The sequence below is a fragment of the Dermochelys coriacea genome, chromosome 17, assembly GCF_009764565.3.
Source record: "Dermochelys coriacea isolate rDerCor1 chromosome 17, rDerCor1.pri.v4, whole genome shotgun sequence".
NCBI lineage: Eukaryota > Metazoa > Chordata > Testudines > Dermochelyidae > Dermochelys > Dermochelys coriacea.
In genome coordinates this window covers 11,091,860-11,101,602 of record NC_050084.1, presented here as the reverse complement: position 1 = coordinate 11,101,602, position 9,743 = coordinate 11,091,860, and the positions used below count along the sequence as shown (strand labels likewise).

Sequence of the window (9,743 nt, the reverse complement as noted above, 5' to 3'; positions counted from 1 at the left end):
TTCATGTTCCCCAAAGACAATGAAAATAGACGTTTCCATCCAACACATTATTAGCGTGAAATCCCCAATGGTAACAAAGTGGAAAGGCCACGGCTTATGTACTCAAAAACCCAGAATGCTGCATACTGTTTTTGTTGCAGACTCTTCCAGTCTAATGTTCCACGCACATTGGTTCTACAGGAACAAAGGACTGGAAAAATTTGGCTAGAAATCTGGCATGCCATGAGAAGGCAGCAAATCACCAGAGAGCATTCCACAGGTGGAAAGAGCTTGAGATGATACTAAGGTTAAAGGCCACCATAGATGATCAACATCAAGAGAAGATTGCATCAGAGTCTCTTTACAGGCAAAATGTTCTAAAAAGGCTCATTGCCATTGTGAGAATGCTTGCTACCCAAAACCTAGCTCTGCGTGGCACTTCAGATCAGCTGTATGTGCCAAACAATGGAAACTGCCTTAAAATTCTGGAGCTGATGGCTGAGTTTGATGCTGTACTCCAGGAGCATCTAAGAAGAATCACCACCCAAGAAATGTACACACATCACTACCTTGGAAAAACCATTCAAAATGAGATCATACAGTTACTGGCAACAACAGTCAAACAGAAGATTGTGGCAGATCTGAAGTCAGCAAAATATTACTCTGTTATTTTGTACTGCACACCTGACACCAGCCATATGGAACAAATCACTTTAACGGTGCATTTTGTAACAACAACAGAACCTAGTGAGAATGTCCCTGCAGTAGTGACTGTCAGAGAGCATTTTCTAGACTGTATTGACATTGATGATACTACAGGAGCAGGTATAACAAATGTGCTTCTTAAAAAGCTGGAAGATACGGGAATTGCGATGACTGACATGAGAGGTCAGGACTACGATAATGGTGCCAACATGAGAGGAAAAAACACAGGAGTGCAGACACAGATCCGAGAGTTAAATCCTTGAGCTTTTTTTGACCCACGCAGTTCTCATTCATTGAACTTGGTGGTCAGTGACGCAGCATCAGCTTCTGGTGAGGCTGCTGAATTTTTTAATGTAATTCAAAGCATCTATGTATTTTTATCTGCATCAACTCATCAATGACAAATTTTGAAGCAACATTTGGGAACATACTCTCTGACACTGAAACCACTGAGTGCCACACGATGGGAAGTCAGGTGGAGGCAATAAAGCCTATCAAACACCAAATTGATGGGAAGATAGATGATGCCATAGTTGCCATTATGGAGGATAATGCTATGACAGGAATTGTTTGTGGGAGAACAGTGGCAGAGGGAAATGGAATTACCAGAAACGTACATAACTTCAAATTTCTATGTGGCTTAATGTTGTGACATGACATACTGTTTGAAATAAATGTTGTAAGCACGAGACTCCAAGGTGTTGACCTTGATATATCTGGAACAATGGAACAACTGGACAAAGCAAAGTCATACCTACAGTCTTACTGGTCAGATGAGGAATTTCAAAATGTTCTGAAGAGTGCACAGAAGTTGGCAGAGGAACTTCACATAGAAGCTATTTTCCCACCCATTCAAGAATGCAAGAGTCACAGAAGAAGACATTTTGATTACGAGGCACGGGATAATCCCATCAGAGACCCCAAACAACAATTCAAAGTTGAATTCTTTAACTAGGAGCTAGATAGTGCAATACAGTCAGTTGAAGAACATTTCATGCAGCTCAAGGAACACAGCAGTATATTTGGGATGTTGTATGATATTCCAAAACTCCTCACTATACCTAAAGAAGACCTACACCAGCAATGCAGGGCACGAGAGACAGTGTTGACACATGATGACATGCACGATATTGATGCAAGTGATTTAGGTGATGAACTGAAAGCCCTTTCTAGATACATTTCAGCAGGATCGATTCCAAAGGCTGTTCTGGAATATATGTTCACAAGTAAGATGACCACCCTCTTTCCAAATGCTTTTGTTGCTCTGTGTATACTTCTAACACTTCCTGTAACAGTTGCCAGTGGAGAACGCAGTTCTCCAAGCTGAAGTTAATAAAAACACATCTACGCTCCACAATGACTCAGGAGAGGCTGGTCGGCCTTGCAACCATCTCAATAAAGCATGAGCTGTCCCAGACTGTGGACCTTCAGGAAACAGTTAAAACCTTTGCAGCCAAGAAGGCACGGAAAGCACCACTTTGATTATTCAAACATATAAAAATGCCAGTGTTTACTATGCGGACAAGAAATGGTACATTTGCTGTTCAGGCCTTTGAAAGTTAAGTGTTATCAAGTAAGATGACCACCCTCTTTCCAAATGCTTTTGTTGCTCTGTGCATACTTCTAACACTTCCTGTAACAGTTGCCAGTGGAGAACGCAGTTCTCCAAGCTGAAGTTAATAAAAACACATCTACGCTCCACAATGACTCAGGAGAGGCTGGTCAGCCTTGCAACCATCTCAATAAAGCATGAGCTGTCCCAGACTGTGGACCTTCAGGAAGCAGTTAAAACCTTTGCAGCCAAGAAGGCACGGAAAGCACCACTTTGATTATTCAAACATATAAAAATGCCAGTGTTTACTATGCAGACAAGAAATGGTACATTTGCTGTTCAGGCCTTTGAAAGTTAAGTGTTACTTAAAATTTTTGAACAAGACATTTTAAATTGTTAGTTCTTCTTTATTGGGGTAGGTAGCAGAGCAGTACCATGAGAGGAGTAGAACAGGAAGAAGGCAGAACTGAGACCTTTCAAAGTTTTGGCCCAAGCGAGGGGGCATGTGGGCATCATTTGAGCTCCCCGCCTCAGGTGCCAAAATGTTGTGGGTCGGCCCTGCCCCCACAGAGAAAGTAAGGCATGGTTACTTTCCCCAAGCTGCTTTACCAATGTGCTGCCACCATGATTTAGAGCAGGGGTCTCAAACTCAAATGACCATGAGGACCACATGAGGACTAGTGCATTGGCCCTAGGGCCCCATCACTGACACCTCACCCTTGCTGCCCCCTGTCCCGCCCCCACTCCACCACTTCCATGAGGCCCCGCCCCGCCCCTCCATGCCCCCAGGGGAGCAGGAGGGGTGCGGGATGTGGAGGGGGCTCAGGGCAGGGAGTTGAGGTGCAGGAGGTGTGCAGGGTACAACAGGGGGGCTCAGGGCAGGGAGTTGGGGTGTGGGGTGCGGGAGGGATGAGGGGTGAAGGATGCAGCAGGGGGCTCAGGGCAGGGAATTGGGGTGCGGCAGGGGGCGGGCAGGGAGCTGGGGTGCGGGCTCCGGCCCGGCGCCGCTTACCCAGGGCGGTTCTGGGGTGGCAGCAGTACGCACCGGGACCAGGGCAGGCTCACTGCCTGCCTGCCTGCCCTGGCCCCACACTGCTCTGCTCTGCTCCAGGAAGCAGCCAGAACCACGTCCTTGCAGGTGGCTGGGGGCACCCGGCTCTGTGTGCTGCTCTTGCTGCTCCTCCAGGTACCTCCTCCGAAGCTCCCATTGGCTGCGGTTCCCCGTTCCCAGCCAATGGGAGCTGCGGGGGGCAGTGCCTGGAAACAAGAGTAACGCGCGGACCCCTCTTCCCCCCTCTCCGGGGCCGCAGGGGCATGGTTCCGGCCGCTTCAGGGAGCGGTGTGGGGCTCGCGGCACCACGGGGTAGGCAGAGGGGCACGCGGGAGGGGGGGCGCAGGGAGCTTGGCGGGCCGCACGAAAGAACCCCGTGGGCCACGTGATTGAGACCCCTGATTTAGAAGGACATGACTCTTGAGGCAAAAGGGTCATTCAGTATTCATGATCATTCACTCCTGGAACATGCTGCTAAGATGGCCAGCAAGGCTGCTAATTGCCGCTACGTGGTTTATTTGTTTTTAGTGATGTGGGCAGCTGTTCACTAGGAACTGGGCTGAGACCCATCTCATTTGTTTCACACTAGTTGCTGAATGGACATCAGATGCTAATGAGACAGCTGCCATCTTGGCCAACAACAGGGATTGAACATGAAATCTCTGGAGCTAAAAGCAAGAGTCAGGCTCTCTAGTGAAGCCTTCCACCCCACTTATTCCCCTGTGTAGGGTTGGAAGGGTATGTGCAATACCTTCTACCTGATACAATGACGATGGACAAAGTATGGGACAGAAGTGCCACGCTTACATGGATCCAGTGACTCAACCCACGCCCTGTGTATGAAGTGCAGATGGTACTATTCAACACACAGCCTTGAGCAGAGGCAACAAAAGTCTGCATTGCTACAATGCAGTCTACTCAGAGATTAGAGGAATAAATTCTATGTGCCCACTCCTTGTTAGTTCCCCACACAATTGGAGATTGTGCAAAGGGGGTAACTTTCACTCCAGCTACACCAGATATATTTTGAACTATACCCCAGCCCCAATCTTCCAAAAAAACCCTGTCATTGTTAATTCTCCTGATCTACAAAAGCTTTTTAAAGGAAAATAACAGCAGTGAGAAGCAAAAAAACCCCTCAGATGACAACTTCTTTGTAAGTTACAGCCCAGTCTAATTTTAAACTACCAAATAATAGAATTCTAAAAAAATAGGATTTATAAGGAGAACAGCAGCTAAAGCCTCATACCCATAAACAGCCTAATCTCTTCTAATGCCTGAATAGGTTCAAAATACACAACTGCTGTAGTAATACTTTATTTTTTCTAATAACGAGAAGTAGTTGAATAGTGCAGTAAACATAAGTCCTAAAGTCTCACGATCAAACGTATTATAGGAGCTGTTTGAAAATAAACCAGCTTGAATACTTTGCTCTTTCTTTTAACGATTAAGAACTTTCCATGCTCATTTAAGAGCAGATTTCCAATTTTCAGAGACCTGCCATAGAGAAAATTGGAAATAAAAGTTGAAACTGCAGTTATAAAATGCACAAAGCAGCCTATAATGCAGTGAAATACAGTACAGTAGTCATGGCTCATGTGGCAAAATTAATATAATATATAGTGTATTGTAAACAATTGTATTAGTTCTGTTCCAATGCCAGTAATTATATGATAGAGTTAACATGGAAATGGCATTTTAGCGTGGTCCACATAGCATAAGCAGCTGAAATAATCCTATTACAAAGAGAGACTGGATTTACTGCTCCTTCTGTATTTTTTTGCATGGGGTGTTCCAGTTAATGAGTTTAAACAGAAAGTTATCAGGAAAATGGCAATCAAGGATAGTACTGAGGGGGTAAGAATTGAACAGATCCAGCCAAATCAACTTCTCCGAAAAGCAATATTAGAATGTAGTATCCAAATGTCCTCTGGGAGTGTTGTTCATTTAATCCCCAGTTGAAAGGAGTAGTGATGCATCACCCAGTTCATCTCATTGCACAAGTACATCTTTATGACCATATTACCAGTTGAACATTTTTAAGTTGCTCCCTACCCCGAGGGAAAACAGCTCTCACAAGGCAGTCACTGCATAATCAGGCCATCACCATCACAAAGAGGAAAGCCGAATATACCTGCCTGCTTCACTTCTTTTACCTCTTAAAAATAATGGGCCAGATTCCTCAGCCGGTATTCTGCATGTAGCTCCATTAACTACAGTTGACACCAGTTGAGGATCTGCTTAATCTGTTTATTTCAGAAGGACTGTAGTGATTTCACAGATTTTTAGATATGCTTTGGGCTCAGATTATCAGGTGGTGGTGTAAATGTAGTGTTTTTATGCCAGTTTATACACTTGAGGATCTGGGCCTTAAGCAGAGGGGAGAGGGCGAAATAACATCTGAAATTCACTCTGGGAAAATCCAGTCGGCACAGGGAGTGTTTTGGGTGTTGTAGAACACACTGCCACCTACTGTTTCAGTTAGCCTTGAAGATATACCTGTGTTTTCAACACAGTTAGTAAAATTGGATGTAGAGGTTAATTAACATTAGGATGGATTGACCTTGTCTCCAGAAGTAGATGTCACCTAATTCTTCAATTTTCAAAGTGCTTATTTTACTCAAAACCATAAGTAAAGAAATAATTCTTTATTCCTAACTCACTGTGGTAAAACATGTACAACCATGTCCACTCCGTCCTGCATTCACTGATAAATTACAGGTGTTAAGTATCTACGGAAATATGACTCCGCTACTTGTCTTTTAGCGATATCTTCTCATGCTTGGCTCTTCTTCAGAGGACAGTCTTTACATTGTTCCCTGCTAATGAGAACAAAGCTACTATCAATCTGAAGTGTTAAGAATGTTTCTTCCCCCTCCCTCCCACATTTCTATTCCCTTTACACAAGAGTGCTGGGAATGTGTTCTTGGGACAGAATGAGCCTTTATCCCTCGGTGTAACTCCACTGAATTCAGTGGAGTTACATGAGGAATGAATCTGGCCCACTGTGTCCCAGCAGATGGACGGTCATACTGGACCAGCTCCTTAGCTGGTGTAAATCATTGTGAGCACATTGAAGACACAGTTAGGCTGACATATGACAGCTAAGGATTTAGCCCAGTGTTCTCAGAGAGTAGACAGATGGTCCTTTCTAGTTGGATACATTTACTATAGTCTAAAAATGTTTTGACCTTTGAATGTGTCTTTCAAAAAAAAAACCACATTGGTCTGTATTTTTGAAAGTAACTAGTGGTTCTGGATGCCTCAAATCTTGGGACCAACTTGATACATCTTAGAGGCCTGATTTGGAGAAAGTACTAAAAATCAGGCTTCCTTAAGGCATCCTAAAACGGAGGTACTCAAAATCACTAGCCACTTTGGAAAATATAGAATTAACAATATCTGCATCTTTCTTACAGCAATGTATCTGTAGATCTGAAAGCGCTTCACAAAGGTATCATTACTCCCATTTTACTGATGGGGAAAATGAGGCACGGAGTAGTGGCTGATTTGCCCAAGGTCACTCAATAGGCCAGTGGTAAAAGTAGGAATTGAATGCAGGTCCCCCGAGTCCCAGTCCAGTGCTGTATCCACTAGGCAGCACGAGCATAGGTGAAGAGAGGCAAATGATTGCAATCTTTATAAAGAGCCAGGCAGCCCTGCTGTGCACCGAGCTAGAGCAAGCTGCTGTTCCTTCACCAGATTAGGGCCCTGATCCTGAAACTGACTGTGTGTGGACAGACTTCTGTGCCTGAGTGGAGTCCCATTTTAATCAGAGGGGCTCTTTGTGGGCTCATGCACTCATTCACAGTTAATTCCAGGATCAGTGTCTAGCCATGTAATAAAGCCACTGCTGCTTCAGGCATGAATCCCAGGCTGACATGGCAGTCCTTAGAGTAGCTTAGCTATTCATCCCGGTGCTCTTCTCTCCATCTCTTTCTTCGCTAGCATTGGTGGGTGCTGCTGGAACAGCTGGTCCTGACCATAATCACTGCTCCCCCCCCCCCCCCGGAATGCAACATCAAGGCTAGATGCTCCCTTCTTCAGTGTGGAGCGGAAGGTCAATTTAACTTCTCAGGATGTTTGTTGATCTAAGGCGGGCTCCTCTCTTTTACCATTATCCTATTTTCTCTGAGTGGTGCTCCATTGGAAATGCATCATGAGACAATATTCCGTTGACACTAAGTACAGAATATATAAAATACAGAGTCTCCTTATTCCGTACGTTTCTTTAGGAAAATGTATGTGCAATCAGGTAAAGAGTTGGAGGGGTTTTATTAAATCCCTCCTATGAGCAGAAGAGTTGGCGGGGGAGTTAAAAATGTTTTGTAGGATCTGAATTATCTTAATACTATATACCTTACATTGTGGGGGGGCAAGGGGGAGGGGTGGTCAGTAAGGTATCATGAATAAAAACAGGAGCAGCAAATAACTTAAGCCATTTCTACACTAGACTTCTGCAGCCTTAGCTTTTGTTGGTAAGAGGTGTGATCCCTTACCTACCTAGCCTTGCTGGCACTTAGTACAGACATAGTTATATCAGCACTGCTCACTTTTGCTAGGATAGCTTGTTTCACTCTTGGGGAGTGGTTTTTACTAACAAAGTGAAGCTTTGTCAGAATAGCTGTGTCCACACTAGAAGTGCTTTGCTCACATAGGATACCAGTCTAGTGCTCCTAGAGTAGACAGAGCCTCACACTGATATGTGTGTTAGTGGATTGCTGAAGCCTAGATTTTTTTCCCTGCATATGGAATAACTCTGTGTGAGTTTCCTCAACAATTATTCTGGGGCAGGGTTTTCCTTCCCTAACTGCATGGTTCTGCCCCCAGGCCTCATATATGTAGGAAATCTTCCAGAGATAAAGATCCTTATCATAGAATATCAGGGTTGGAAGTGACCTCAGGAGGTCATCTAGTCCAACCCCCTGCTCAAAGCAGGACCAAGCCCCAATATTTGCCCCACATCCCTAAATGGCCCCCTCAAGGATTGAGCTCACAACCCTGGATTTAGCAGGCCAATGCTCAAACCACCGACCTATCCCTCCTTATGGAGACCCTGCTGCTCTTCCTTGTTCAGTGGCCTCATGGTTTCAATGGAGCAGAGGGACTTCCCCAGCCTGTATCAACTCAGAACCTCCCTTCGAGAGAGCCCCAAAGACAGAGGAACTCTGCTGGAAAAGCAATACTGCCCGCAGCTTTGTTAACTTCCCTGTGGCACTAGCAGCAGGAGATGCAGTCATTTCCCACATGCACTCATCAGCCAGTTACACCCACTCTTTGGTCTGCACCGGCTAAAGAGGTCTGTGTACCCTGCCAGAGCAGGTGTTGTAGCTGCATTGCAGTGTTGTCCCAATGTCCAGAGAAGATTTTTCATCACTGGGCACTTGCAGTCAAGTTCTTCTGGCTGAAAATTCATTATGCTTAGTGTCAAATACTCCTTCATGTATTATGGTATTACACGATCCCTGTGGATTATATGCATCATATCTTAGTCACTCAATATGTCTTAAATTGTTTATACTATGGTTTTTATATTGCAAAGAAAACACTTATCCTATGGCAATGTTGACATCACATTAAGTAGTTCCATTTCCTCTCCCTATCATGGCAGCTCATACCAATGAGATGAAAGAGTTGCTTCCTTTTTTTAATACACAGTTCCTCTGCAGAAAGTGCCTTCAAACTGTACACTAGCACATCATGAGTGAATCCTGGATCCATTAAAATTCAATGGTAAAACTCCCACTGATTTCTGGGGGAGCCAGGATTTCACCCCATGTATTTCTGAGCTATGTATTTGGGGTTATAACTAGGCCCAGCACCAGACCTCTGCCCCTCCATTTGAGTCCCACTCAAAACATGGCTTAATTGGGGTTTACATCGGACCTGGGTCTTGTGTAAAAGATGTAAATTGCACCCTTGGAAACCAGAGTAAATTTGCAATTGTGGTGATCTTAGTTTTCCCCTTCAGCACAAGCTGAAGTGTCTGAGTAATGTTTTAAATCCTCCTTCCCTTCTCCCTTTGTGCTAGGTAATTATTCATTTGTAGTTTATTAGCTAATTATAAATGTGTGCTGGTATTTTAGGAGGCAAGAACCACTTAAGTTAAGAGTAATTATGTGGGTTTGGCCTGATTCTTTGTATGTGGCTTTTCTTTTTCTTTTCTTTTTTTTTCATGAACACTTTTCTTATTTTTAGGTGTAGTAGCTGAAAATATTAAAAACATCTATTGATTGATCTTGTCAAACACTGATGTGTAGGCCCATGTTTCATTAATGGTAGGCTTTGCAATTGAATTAATTGAGGTTAATGAATTTGGGGTTATTGGAGTACAATGGAAAGAGTGGCACCTATAAAGGAGGTTGCAAATGGAGAGAGAAATGTTGACTGGTTGAGTGGATACATGCTAGTTAGTTTTAAAATATGATGATGATCGTGCTTAGCTCTCCTGGAACA

At 44.1% G+C, this 9,743-nt stretch overlaps 1 long non-coding RNA gene across 1 annotated transcript; it reads right to left on the bottom strand.

The window, feature by feature from the left end:
- Nucleotides 1-4,828: 4,828 nt before the first annotated feature.
- Nucleotides 4,829-9,529, bottom strand: LOC122456986. The gene is made up of 3 exons (XR_006276221.1): nucleotides 9,174-9,529; nucleotides 8,396-8,691; nucleotides 4,829-6,109 (listed from the first exon to the last, which is right to left on the bottom strand). It is a non-coding gene; the product is annotated as an uncharacterized LOC122456986 (long non-coding RNA).
- Between the last annotated feature and the right edge of the window lie 214 nt (nucleotides 9,530-9,743).